The sequence below is a fragment of the Parasteatoda tepidariorum genome, chromosome 11 (assembly GCF_982258835.1).
Source record: "Parasteatoda tepidariorum strain Cologne lab strain chromosome 11, Ptep-v5.0, whole genome shotgun sequence".
In the NCBI taxonomy this organism is placed as follows: Eukaryota; Metazoa; Arthropoda; class Arachnida; order Araneae; family Theridiidae; genus Parasteatoda; species Parasteatoda tepidariorum.
The window spans coordinates 95,762,818-95,777,418 of NC_141765.1; the positions used below are offsets into that span (position 1 = coordinate 95,762,818).

At 32.3% G+C, this 14,601-nt stretch overlaps 1 long non-coding RNA gene across 1 annotated transcript in view; it reads left to right on the forward strand.

Moving 5' to 3' along the window:
* The window catches only part of LOC147801928 (uncharacterized), a 107,935-nt gene that overhangs the window by 67,121 nt on the left and 26,213 nt on the right, over window positions 1-14,601 (forward strand). The window contains exon 7 of the long non-coding RNA XR_015430296.1: window positions 10,338-10,424. This is a non-coding gene — a long non-coding RNA (uncharacterized LOC147801928). The remainder of the gene's footprint in view (window positions 1-10,337; window positions 10,425-14,601) is intronic.

Consider the following 14,601-nt stretch of genomic DNA (forward strand, 5'->3'; position numbering starts at 1 on the left):
AACTATAAAAAATTTTAGAATTACAGATTTATATCTTCTGCCGCCTCATCGGCATCTAATTTTGGAAATTTCGACGCATTTTGGTACTTTTCTGTATAACTGTTTACTGCTTGCACAATGCACAATCGAGACAGACTGGATTTGGCGCTCTGCCAAAAAAAAAAAATAGAACAACCTAATTTTGAACCCTATTTTGACAATTCTTGTCAGTCAAAGATATGGTGTATCCAACAGAACCACGGCTGCTATAGCATGGAGTGTTATGATAGATATCGCAAGATTAATATCGCAATCAGATACCAGCCTCATGAGAGACAAAAATAAAATATGGAGGAAAAAATCGAGAATTTACAAAGAAATTGTCTCAAAATCAAATGAAAATCGGCCCACTATATATGGCCTTTATTTTGATAGACGACAAACATCAGACGACAAAACTTTAACATCAGAAACACACGAGGGCAAGCAGTTCCAAAGAACAATTGTAAACGCTCATTACTGTATTCTATCGGAGCCTGATTCTACGTACATGGGACATGTTACGCCTGTAAGTGGATCTAGTCCTCATATACCTAACAGCATTTACGAATACAGGTGATTTATTGGATGATTTTAGTAACCTTTTCGTTCTCGGGTGTGACGGCACCGTATTGAACACAGAAGTGTTTAATGGTGTAATTCGCAGGCTTGAATTGAAACTTCAGAGAGCAGTACAATGGATTATCTGCTTACTTCATTTCAATGAGTTGCCATTACGACACCTATTTGAGTCCATTGACGGAAAGTCATCTGGCCCCACATCTTACACAGGAGACATTGGACGGAGCCTCAAAGGATGCGAAAAGCTTTCAATTGTTGCTTTTAATAGCATTGAATGCGAGATGCCAGATATTGATCCCACCACTCTCAGTTCAGATCAGAAATACTTATAAGGATTTGCACCGCCATTAGTTTTGGCTTTTAATGTTCAGATCTAGCTAACCGGGAACCAGAAACATTGAATTTGGTTCACTGGCTAACAACTGCTAATCGAATACTGAGGTATATCTACATATCTACATCAGGTATGAGGCATGACATGAGGTATATCTACATATCTATTGATATATATCTACATTAGACCCATCAAACGTGTTGCTAACTTTAATCGTATTCATTCTAAGAGTCTACGCACCCTCATGGTTCCGAATAAAAATTCATCATTCCATACAAAACAGTACTAGACACCTGTGGCATTTCATCAATTCCTCTCGCTACTTGCCGAAAAAGTATCGTGACGTAATCAAACCAATTACTTCTCGCAACGCTTACTTTGCAGCTCCAGAAAACATGCTTTTGGCCATGTTACTGGATGAGGGGTGCCATATTAGGACCCTTGCAGCTCGGTGGTTTAGTAAGGCAAGGGAAGTTAGCCCAGAAGGAAATTGTGTTCGCAGATTCGTTATTCCTGCTCTTAACGTTATGTGTTCACCCGTTCTCAAAGAGATCAGTTCTCAAGAACTTCTGAAGATGATAAGGGACGGTATGACAATGGACTGATGGAACTTTATTAAAGTTCCTTCACACACATAAGTAGTGAAGCGGATTGTGAAACTAGTTATTGCAGTTTCGGGAAAAACAGTTGGGCCGCTGAGCATGGATAGATTTATTAGAGCGACACTAGAATCCAGAAAACTTATGTCAAAATTTGAGACAAAAAATGATTACAAACAGTAATGCTTTTGTCATTTGTATGTTTAAGAGGTAAAATAAAGTCTCTCTTCCCATTAAAATGAGGTAAGTGTGAAGTTTATTAACTGAAATTTTTTGCCTTCATTTTCCAAAATTTTGTGGCGATGAGGCGGCAGAAGATATAAAAATAAAATTCTAAAATTTTTTATGATTGTATTTGTTACAGAATAGCAACTAGTAAACACTACCCCAAACCGATAAACGAAATATGGGTTTGTTTATTATTTTTTTTATTTTAATGATTTTTAGTCCAATTTTCGGAACTTTCGGCCCACTGAGGCGACAGAAGATATTGACCCAGAGTTTTGATATTCCGCACAATTTTTAATGATGGGTGTTCACATCTTTTCCGCACTACCGCAAAAAGATCTAAGAAATTTCGATTTTTTCGATACGCCCTAGTGTACATGTAGATTTATTAAATACACCTTGTGCGCCACCTAGGAACCAAATCTAGAACCCGACACTCGAAATTTTTGCTCTGTTACAATCGTACCCTGTTACAATTGACCCCACTCTCCCCTACTAACGTCTTGAAAGTAATGAAAATGCTTTATTAAAGCTAAATATGCTTTATTATCGATTATTCTTTATTATTAAATGCTTTATAATGAAATGCTTTATTTGCGCAAACTTCATCTCAAATCTGAATGATTTTTAATCCTTTTTTCTGAAATTATCGCGACACATTTCGTATGGTTTTTAAACTTTGGATATTTTTAGCACGATATATTATTATGAACAGCGAATAACGAATCGCTCTTTTAGATAATCATTTTTAACATGGTTTATTTATGACGATTTTATCGCGAATCAAATTATTAACGAATCGTTACTTTGGCAATTATTGCTACACATTTCTTCAAGGTTCAGAAAGTCCCAATATTTTTATACGCTATTGCGACACTTTAATTTTCGAATCAAGCATTTAAATACATCTCTTTTTGACTCGCTATATTTATGCCGATTTCATTGTAAATATAAAGGGATTTTTATAGTTTTTAGGGAAGTTCTTTCTACGATTCTCCCCACGGTTTAAAAAAATCCTGATATTTTTATTACTATTGTTTCAAGGCGCGCGAGTTTTGAATCGTTCATTAAAATAATAACTTAACTGCTCTGTGTTGATTTCAACACAAAAATAAGAACTTTTTCGAACTTTTATTTTATTTTATTTTTTTGGCCGTTAATTCTAAAAGCCACATGAATCGGAACTAATATAAAAGTCACACATCGCAATTCGTATTCACACGATCTAAAAATCGTATTTCGTATTCACATTAACGAGATCTAAAAATTATCCCTTGCGATTTGTATTCACGAGATTTAAAATCACAAATCGCGATTCATATTTTGGCGTATACAAAATCATACGCTGTTATCGATTCCCAAACTCGTTAAGTTATTTGCCTTAAGTTTAATACTGCTCATAATAATAGCTTCTGTCGAAAGACTGTTTTCCAAAATGAATTTGGCTTGTTCAAAATTAAGGAAAAGTCTTTTAACAAAATCATTAAATTTTCACTTAATGGTCCGAAAAAGCTATCACATGATCAAGTAGATAAAACCATCACACAGTTTTAAAATTTTGCAATTTGCAGGATAAGCATTAAGAATATTTTTAAACCATTTTTTTACCTACGTCGGCCATTTTATGCCAATTATGATGATGTGCTGATTTGTATATCATTAAATTTTAACTGTAAAAAAATGTAATCAAGATAAGTAACATGAAGTAATGTAAATTCTATTATATATAATTCTCTTACGTGGCTCCCAAATTTTAGCTGTATTTCTTTTCCGCCGGTGGCAACGTTTGCTTTGTTTTGTTTACGTTTTGAAAACACCAAAGCATTCTGCCTTTTAATGATGTGTTTCTGATCTAATATATATAATTCTTTTACGTGGCTCCCAAATTTTGGCTGAAGTACTTTGCACAACTAAATAAGATTCTTTTCACAACACTTAAATATTTACTTTATTTTCCTCATATATCAGTCAGCAAAGAATTCTGTTAGGTTAAAAAATATTTCGCTAAAAAATAACGAATTCTAAAAGAAATAAAAATAAACAACTTAAAAAATAAAAATGCTGTTGCCAGCCATAGAATTTTTTGAAAGTTAACTTAGCAACATAAATCAAAATGACATAGAAGCGCAACTAGATCAAAATTATGATACCTGAGCGCTTGACGTAACAAATCCTTCAATTCTATAAGTGTTGTATCGCCAAATGCCCAAATTAACAATTGTATTTTTAAAGAAATTCTATAAAAAGTTTTAAATAAACAACCTACTTCTACAACTGCTTCTTGAAGAACTTGGCTCATTGATTAAAAATATTGTTTTAATTTTACAGTACTAACTTTACTTCTACTTTCATTATTGCTATGACCCTCTTTCATTACATTTTATAACTTCATGCTAAATTTGAGGACTTTAAGTTGTTTTGTGGTTGAATACTGACATTTAGAAATGTGTACATAAAAAAGTAATATTTAGAGGTAAAGAGTTGCCTCAGAAAAATTTGAATTGTTAGAAATGACTTAAACAAAAAGTGTTATTTTAACTGACAAATACTATATTATAATTTTAACTTTTTCTATGACTATACTCATTTACTTACTCTTTTCTTTGTTTTTTATACATTTTATATTTTTGTGATAAAATAAAAAACTTATAGTTGTCCTGCTTTAAAACAGTGGTGAAAACACCAAATGATGGGCTTCATCAACAATCAAAAACATGAGTATTAATTCTAAATAGTGTTATGTAAAAGCATTGGTCCCAAAAAGTTGTAAACAAGTATCTCGTTAGTTTTTTACTATTAAGGAAAATAGTTCCTTCAAAATTAATGTTTTCTTTCTTTTTTTTTTCCTTTCTCAACCCTCGCCTCTAATAATTTAGTTAAAATAAATATTTTAAAATTTAAATATATTCCTTAATAAACGTTGAATCTTATTTTGAGCTAAAAGGGGTTTTTACTTTAATTTTAATCATTTTTAACCTTATGAACTTTCTTTAAATTAAAGTATTTAACTTGCATTTATTTTAATAACTAGAATATTTATTTTCTTGAATTTAATTTTATGAACAAATGCACTTTTGTATTATGTAATGTGATATAAAAAACATGAATTTTCACATTGTTTTTAATTATTTTAATTTGTTTAATTTTTTTCCTGAAAAATTGATTCTGATTGTCTTATATTTTCAAAGTAATCAGTTTTGAAGTTTTTTATTTTAAACGTTCAAAAATATTTGTTTTTATGCCAACATATTACAAGGTTATCTGATGAGAATTTAGTGCCTTGAACAATGATTATATAGAAAACACTACTTACAATTAATAAACAAGTTTGTCTAAGTACTTCGGCTTGCGACCCTTCGTTGGTTAATCTGCTGTCTATGGGGCCCTTCACTCAAAAAGGTTGTGTACCCCTACTAAATATAATTTAAAGATGCTCGTTTGTTATAAAATATATTGAGTGAGGACCTATTTTCGGCTAATTATTTAACAAACATTATTAAGCATTATTTAGTTGAAAGTAACGTAAACGCTCCATTTTTGAATTGCAACAAAGATTTTACAAGATTAAAAGTTTCATTCGCTTCGAAAACCATATTAATAGGAAAATGTTTCAAGCGCTCAAAACAGGAGCCATTTTCTAGACATGCCAAACGTGTATGAAAAGAAACAAAAGTGATTTGAAATATGAAACGAAAAGTTGCCAACGAGAAATGGAAAAAATAAAGATGAGAAATAAAACAAGAAAAAAAAATCACTCTAGCCGAAAGAGATAAAAAAAAATCCACAGAACAAGAAAAACCGTAGTGGCCGAGAAGAGCAAATCAAGGTAAAATGCATTTCCACTCGTTATGGAGAGGTGGTGAGGATCTGATATCTTTAACAGGGGAATAAGCATTAATTTTTATTTTATTTTATAACCATCGTTGAACAGCGGACCCAATTTTTGGGTTTACGACTACTAATGTTCAACTACGTAGCCTTGGTATCTTAAACCCAATCCAGAAAACGAGAACTCCTGGATAAAATATTCGGAGAAACTTTGTGAGGCTACTAACCCTCGTTTGCGTTACATGGAGAGGAAGACCACCGAGAACCTCCCACTGTTAGCCTGACTCATGATCCGTCTACCACTGAAGATATTTCACATCAGCGCTGTGGTCGGTGGAAGCCAGATGATTAATTCGTATCGACAAGTCATAGCTGGAATTCGAACCCTGCTCACGTCCATTGGAAGGTGTTAAGCGATCGCAGCTCAAGCATTCATTTGAATTAAACAAGATTTCAGGGCATCAAAATGAGCTGCTGATGTGACAGTGGAAATAATTTTGACATCGAAATTTAATTTATACCCATAATTTCCACACTTTGCAGCAATCGGTGATTTTTTGATAACGGACTATCGTATTCCTTAAGTCTAAATTTTAAAGGGCGTCTGGTTCCGATGTAGCCAGTGTCACGCTGACAATGAATGTAGTCTATGCCCCCAGTGATCATTAAAGCTAATAGGATCTTTAAGAGACCTAAATTTGGTATTTGTTACCTAAAAAGGACTTTAAAATCTTAGTTGTTATGTTACTTAGTTAGATGTTAATTTCTTAGGTTAAGTAAAGTTAGAAGATTGTAAAAGTTAAGTGTGTGCAAATCGGAAGTATGAAACGCAGAAATATTCTGACAATTAGGGTGATTAGAATTAATATGAGATGCTAAAACGCTTATGATAAGCAGAGGTGGAAAAATGATCATGCTATCTTTTTTGTTCTCTTTTGGCTACTGTGGTTTTTTTTCTAGTTTTGTATCTTCCCTTTATTTATTTCATTTTTAAATAGGAGCTCTTAGTTTTATATTTCAAACCATATTTGTTTCTTCTGATTCACGTCTTGCAAATGGGCGCCTGTTTATGAGCGCTTGAAACCTGTATACTGTTTTTTCTTGTTTGAGTATTTTTTGAAGCGAACAAAGTTTTCAATCGGATAATAGGTTAATGCTTTAGTTTCTTGAGATTATTTATTTAATGTAATAAAAAATGTTTAATTTTTTGATAGACAATGATAAAAATTTACGTTTAATTTTTAAAATCGAAAATAAGTAAATTTTGGGATTAGAAATGAAATCATGCATGTATATTCAATTATATTTTATTTGATAAATCAATTTGCTTCCCAATGCAAATATTACATGCAAAGTATAAATACAAATATTGAATTAATAAAATATATTTTTTACCTCCAAATGAATCAATTCGTTTTAAATGTTTAGTATCTGATGAGATGTCACATTTATTAAAGAAAAAGATAAATTAATCAAAATATATAATGTGAATAATAACTATTACAGGTAAATATTAAAACGCATAATGAAAAAAACAGTTTCAGTTGAAATATTTAATAAAAAAATCAAATGATGGAAACTCCCATAAGAAAAAGATTTCAAACTAAAGATTTGAATTGGAAATGTTAAAGTTTACATTGAAAAGGTAAAAAAAAATTATCTCTTTTCAATGACAGAAAAAAATACGGACAGAATAGTTTTATGTTTTTAAAAAGTTAATAGATCTGTAGTTCTAGAAATTCTAGATGACTATCAATGAGATCAAATTATTAGCGTAAATCGAGCAAAGAATTAATTCCTCCTAAATTTTGAAAGGCCATAGATGGCAGTAAAAAAAAACTAATCCAAAGCCATATTGACAATAACTGTGACAATTTATCGAAGTAAACAAGATATAATGTAATATGGGCCGGCTTCTGAATAAAAGGGTGGTCGATAAAATTACATTTTCTTTGTAGTTAATTACAACTACTTAATTACAATTGTAGTTAACTCTAACTACTTTTCTTAAAAATATAGTTACTACTTCAATACTTTTCGCAGACATACGTACGTTACTGATTAGCATAATTCCCATAAATGTTTAAAATGTTTTGGAATAAAAAATTGGCCTGCATGAGAAGTTATTATGAAATGGTGATTCATCTATTACATGAGATAATTTTTTATTCTAAAGTACTTTTGACGAATTTATTTTTTTTAGCCTTTGAACTCTAAGTTCTTCTTGACAGTGAATATTTAATTAAGGAAATGAAAAGAAATCGTGAAATATCGTGAAATGGAACACCCTGAATAACTTTATATCTAATGATCGGATCTTCACGTTCTAGGACTCAATCTTAATAATTCGATTTCCAATTATTCCTTTGCTTACAAGATTTACAATGATAATGAACGAAATAATTTAAGAACATGAAAAAATAACTTCTGCCCACAAAAATAGAAAAAGAAACTTGCTTTGGAACATCAAACGAAGCAATTTTCAGGGGATAGAGCGTTCACCCTTTCAATGAGATGAACAGGGTTGGAATCCCAGCGATGGCTGGTTGATGCGAATACTGTATCCGGCTTGCACTGACCACAAGGCTGATGTAAAATATCAGCAATGGTAGACGGATCATGGGTTAGAGTCCCCTTGCCGTCAGGCTAACCGTGGGAGATTTTCGTGGTTTTTCTGCTTTATGTAACGCAAATGCGGGTCAGTTCCACCAAAAAGTCCCCCATGATGAAAATTTCCACCCTACAAGAGTTCCCTTGCCTTTTGGATCGGGTTCAAAATTAGAAAAGCTACGGTATTGAGCATTAGTAAACCCAAAAAAAATTGATTTGGCTGTTCAACGACGAATGTAAAATAAACTTAAAAATACTTTTGCCAGAAATCGCTACAAACTGTTTTTTTCCTCTTCTTTTTTTCTCTATCGCACTTCACGCTACAACTTCCGTATTTAAGAAGTAGTGCACTACACTACAAACTACGAAAATAAAGTATCGACTACAGTAGTTTCGCTACTTGTAGCTCACTTTTTCCGACCACCGAGGGTGCATTATTTTGATTTTCTTACCTCTTTGATGAATTTTCAAAGGAAAAGAAAAACTGCTGATTGATGCAACGGTGATCAAATGAATGGATTCGCAATTCAGGTTGTAAACATACATAGTTGGGTACGCTGCTTATTTCCAACCGCTATTTTATTCTTTCTTTCTTTTGAACTACCATGTTAAAATTTCAATGTTAAAATGTGTTAGCAGATTTAACTAACATGGGAGATATAACTGTATTTTCAACGAAAAATATTAACAGTAGAGTACTGCTTATTAATTGTGTAAAAATACAGAACAAACCAACGATAAAAAAAAATTTAAAAAAAAACTTCTGTTCCACAATGCTTCACTATAGCTCATTCACCGAGAGTTGGCACTTGTCTCCACCTTCATCACGTGGTATGCAATGGTACTTTTTTGCTATTTTTGAGAAAAGTTTATGAGCAATCCTGAACAAGGTTGCTATTTAATTTTATAATCGCCTTTGAACAGCCGACCCAATTCTATGGGTTTACGACTATTAATGTTCAACTCTGTAGTCTTGTAATCTTGAATCCAATCCAGAAGACAAGGGAACTGCTGGATCAAGTACTGGAGGAAATTTGCCTTCGTGGAGGACGTTTTGGTGGAACTATCTCGCATTTGCATTACATGGAGAGAGAAACCACGAAAACCTCCCACGGTTAGCATGACGCAAAAGGACTCTAACCCATGATCAGTCTACCATTGAGGATATTTCACGTCAGCACTGTGGTCAGTGCAAGCCGGATGCGGAATTCGTATCGACTGGGATTTGAACCCGGTTCGCCTCATTGGAAGGCGAACGCTCTATCCCCTGAACCATCGCTGCTCAGTGTTGCTATTTGGCGCGTTACGGCAAAAATATTTATTTCTCAAACTTCATGTTCATTTTTTTAACATTAAATATTTCCTAAATTTGATATTTCGCGCCATTATTTTAACGATATTTCTCTCTTTTGAGTGAATAGTTTGTCTTTTTTTGAGACATTTTTCTGTGAAAACAGCAGTTTTTAAATTTAAAATATATTTTAATTAGCTAGAGAAACGACAGCTGTAATAGCAGATGATAAAGCGAAGTAAGTGACTGAAAAAGAATTAACTGTTTGTGTTTGACTTGCATTAAAGGTTGTCTCAATTTCAAGCACGGAGATGCTTCTCTTCTTACTCCCGCGCTGAAATGAACTCTGCTTCCGAGATGGTGGAGCCAAGTGTCAACTCCTGAAGAGTGAACTATATTCCTAGTATTGGTTAAGAGGAGAGGATGGTTCAAACTCGTTTCAAAAATCTCTGCTGCTCTACCCCTAAATGTTGTTTTCTCCTTTATACACAAGAAGGCACCTAACATTGGGGAACTTGTTTACATCATGTCAATGAAAGCTAGAGTTCTTTCCCTATGTATATTCTTTGATACAACTACTCGTTCAGATTATTGAAATAGTTTATTTTCATGACATTGTTTTATATAATTTAAATTACTAAAAATGAACTCAATCTTTTCCCTAAATGTTTTTTTTAAATTTATTGTGATACTTTACACTTTTACCAATTGACTTATTGGACGGAAGATACTTTTATATAATAATAAATAAATGGATTTTAAAAAATTATTTTTAATTTCTAATGCAAAAAAGAGAAAAAAAATCAACATTTTTATTTTTTTTAAATAGTTTTTAATTTTTTTACAGGTTATCAACAGAAGTTTAGAAAGACTATATGAGAGGATGATTCCATGTCCACACATACCAATGATTGGAGTTCTTTCTAAATGAGCGGTAATTCCAATATTCTTAGCTCCTTAAATAACCATTAGTTTATCATTTACCACTTGGTTGATCGTGTGACACTGTTGATGAAAAACTACGCGGTACTTTTCTTTTTACAGACAAAATTGAGTTTTAATTCATCTAAAAAATCAACGACATATATTTCTAAAATTATTATTTGCATTTTTGTCGAGGATAAAAGATTTTTCTTTAAGAAATAAGGACGTAATTTTTGCAAGTAGTATATCGAAATTTTTAACTGTGTTATAGTGATAGTACAGGGAGTTACATAGCATAGAGGGAGTTACGTTTAGTAACCCTCACCCTCGGTAGTGTTAACATATCTCGGAAGTAATTTTTAACATAATAAAGTGTTTTCTTTTAAACATGTTGGTGTAAGGTCATAAGATAACAATTTTTTTTTTAATTTCCTGATAAAGGAGTAATGAAATATTCACGAAAGTTTGAATGCTAAAAATGAGAGGAAAATTCACAAGTATTTTGCCCAGAATTTGCATATTAGAAAATATCTGCACTTAAAGCGACAATGGACTTTCAAAAAAATTTTTAGAAATTCTCAAGGGAATTTGAAATTTTTAGTATATTGAAATTCTCAGTATATATCTATATTGTAAAAACAATTTATATACAAAATTTCAAAAAAATATTTCAAAATTTCCGAAATTAAAAAAAAAACACGTCTGAAATTTTGTTAAAATGACAAAATTCCTTTAAAATATTACATATTAGGTAATATAAAAAATTGTTGGGAGTACTTTTTTTTAATTTTATTATTGAAACAAATAACAGAAAAAAAGCAATAAAAAGAACATCATTTTTAAAAAAAAATCATCTTACCGCTATAAAATATCATGTATAAAAATAATACTATTTACTTAATTCAAGAAACTTTTCCAACGAAATGTTAATAATATTCATAAATGTATAGCATCAAATTCTCAGGTTAATAGAATAAAAATTCATTTCGCTGGAGGAGTTTGAAATTTGTAAAAAAGACATTTTGAGAAAAATGACTTTTACTACTTTTTCATTGCAAGGCGCCAAAGGGGCGTGGTCAAACCAGAAATGGCCATGACTTCGTCAATTTTGCTCTAATTCAAGATTTTTTTTTTCTAATGTTCAGTTAAATGCCTAGGTTTCGAAAATATAAAAAGTGAAAAATAAATTTTCTTGGCAAATTTTTGCTTATTTGAAAGTTCCTTGTCACCTTAACTGCTTATTTTGAATGTAATATAAAAAGAAATTTTTATCACACGAGACATTAACAAATTTAATCAAATTTGATGCATGCGTACAGACTTTTGCACCATACTTCAATACTTAAAAGTTTGAGAACTTTTTATCGTAGTGCATATGACTCTCCAAATAAGCATTACATCTTATTTATTCAACACAAGCAACACTTCAAAAACTTTTTCTTTTCATTGGTAAATTTTGTTCTGAAACTAAATTACAGATTTGAGATTGATAAAATGAAATAAAAAGAATAACCAAATTTATCAAGGCAATTCATTGTATTAAAAAGAAAGATTGTGCTAGGGAATTAGCAGAATTCTGGAAGGATTGAGTAGTAAAGCCCGACCCTCATCGCCTCCTATAGTTCCGACGTCACAGCTATGGAGAAAAAGCAGGCGTTGCTGTATCCGTCCTCAGACTTTCTTGCGTAACAAGCAAAAATCTCTTTTACAGTGGATATATTAATTGCAACCTCTTTATAAAAACTAATTATTATTATTCGATACATCAGATCCGTTAGAGAAATTGAATCTTGGAAATTATTTACTCCAAATATCCTTGAAAATCATCGAATGTGAGGTAAAAGTCACGAAAATATTCGTGATCGGTAAGTTTGAGAACTTTTTATCGTAGTGCATATGACTCTCCAAATAAGCATTACATCTTATTTATTCAACACAAGCAACACTTCAAAAACTTTTTCTTTTCATTGGTAAATTTTGTTCTGAAACTAAATTACAGATTTGAGAGGATGGTCCTGCACATTTTAATTAATAACTTATAACCGTTGTTGAACAGCCGACCAGTTTTTTTTTCTTTTTTTTATGGGGGGGGGGGTTACAACTACTAATATTCAACTCCGTAGCCTTGTAATTTTGAAACTAATACAGAAGACAAGGGAACTCCTGTATAAAGTATTGGGAGCAAATGTACTATCTTGGAGGGCTTTTTTGGTGAAACTAACCAGCATTTGCGTTACATTGAGAGGAAATCCAAGAAAACCTCTCACGGTTAGCCTGACTGATATAACATTTATATTTCCTTAATGAAATTTATATCAAATACCATATAGCGATTTAATTTCAGAATAATCGATCCTTTAGCAATATTTTTTATTTCACTTTATAACCTTCTTTGAACAGCAGACCTAATTTTAACTTTACGTCTGCTAATGCTCAGCTTCGTAGCCTTGTAATTTTGAACACAATCCAGAAGACAAAGGAACTCCTGGATCAAGTATTGGGAGAAATTTGCCTTCATGGAGGTCTTTTTGATGGAACTAACTCGCATGTACGTTACATGGGGAGGAAAAACACGAAAAGCTCCCACGGTTAGCTTGACGGCAGGGGGACTCTAACCCATGATCCGACTACCACCGAAGATAATTTACGCCAGCACTGCGGCATAAAATATCGGTGCAAACTAACCGGTCTGCGCAAGCCGGATGCGGAATTCGTATCGACCAGTTGTCGCTGGGATTCGAACCCGATTTACCTCATTGGAAGGCGATCGCTCAATCCCCTAAGCCATCACGGCTGAAATAAAGTATTATGAAAATTTTTAAAAAGCAACTTTTTTATGCACTAAAAAGTTATATTACGCGCAACTTATAAAAATTGAGATTACATTGTCTCGGCTGATTTTTTAAGGTATTATGTTAATTTCATATAAAGTTCGTCTTAAAATATGTTGCAAAAATATTTTATAAAATCTTTAAAGGAAGCAGATGAACGTTGGTGGGTTTTTTGCTTCATCAGCTTTTTGTTGGCCATCGTTCAAAATAATGGTTATAGTCAAAACAAGTGTTAGCTAAATTCTAGAAAACACAAGAGAGAAATTGTTAGCACACGCTACAAAAATTTCGGTCTGTACATGTTTTGACCGCTTTATGATTTAGAAAGATAAAAGTTTGAATTTGAACTCAAAATCAAACCGTTTTGACTATATCTAACAAAAAGAGAAGGTCATAAAAGGTTTTCACTCATTTTCGACCAAACAACCACGTGTTACATTCTGCGATATGTAAGCACACCGAGGAAAATCTTTATCCAGCTAAACTTTTTCCTCAGTTAACCCTTAGAAAAAAGTTACGGTTGTAACAAGTTCTAGAGAACTTTTGATCAAATAAACCAGAGAACATATTACACATCGGCATCTGGAACTATACCTAACAACAAAAGAAAATCTACACAATCCTGTATGTCATCTTTTTACGTGTTTTCCTTTTTTAATCAATCAGATGCAGGAGCTAAGTGAACGAAATACATATATATGGTTAGTGCTGAAATCACGTTTAAAATAAGCTGTTACATTGAAGATAATCTGGTGCAGCCATCTTGTGTGTAATAAAAGAATTTAAAAAAATTCGGGCACAACAGACGGATATGTTTAAACCTTTTTAGTGCTTTACTTTTGAACGCTCTATCCCGGAAGTATCACGGGCACGAGAAATGGGAGACGAAAGCTCACCCCATGATTTTGACGGGAAAGAGGGGGAAGGGACTTTGACCTAGAAACCACAAGTTTGGATTTTGGTCAAAAGGTCAGTTTGGTCTAAAGATCAGTCCATTTTATAGTAAATCGTAAAAGCACGTTATCCCATTAAAAAATACCGTTTGCCTGACCGCTAAAAAGTTTTATATCCAAAATCAGTTTTAGCTCATTTTTGACCCAGAAATCACGCATGAATTATGACTCAAAATGTTAAGCTTAGTATAGGATATCGTTAACCCATCAAACCGTTTCTCCAAAATTTTAATTCGGCCCATTCGCCAAAAAATATTATGCCTAAAAAAATTTTACAGAATTTTTATCTACGACGCCACAAGTTTGAGTTATGCCCTAAGACGTTAGCCCGTTGTATAAAATTGCTTTAAAAATAAAAATAAAAAAAATAAAAAATCTTCCACCAGAATAAAAATTAGAGCCA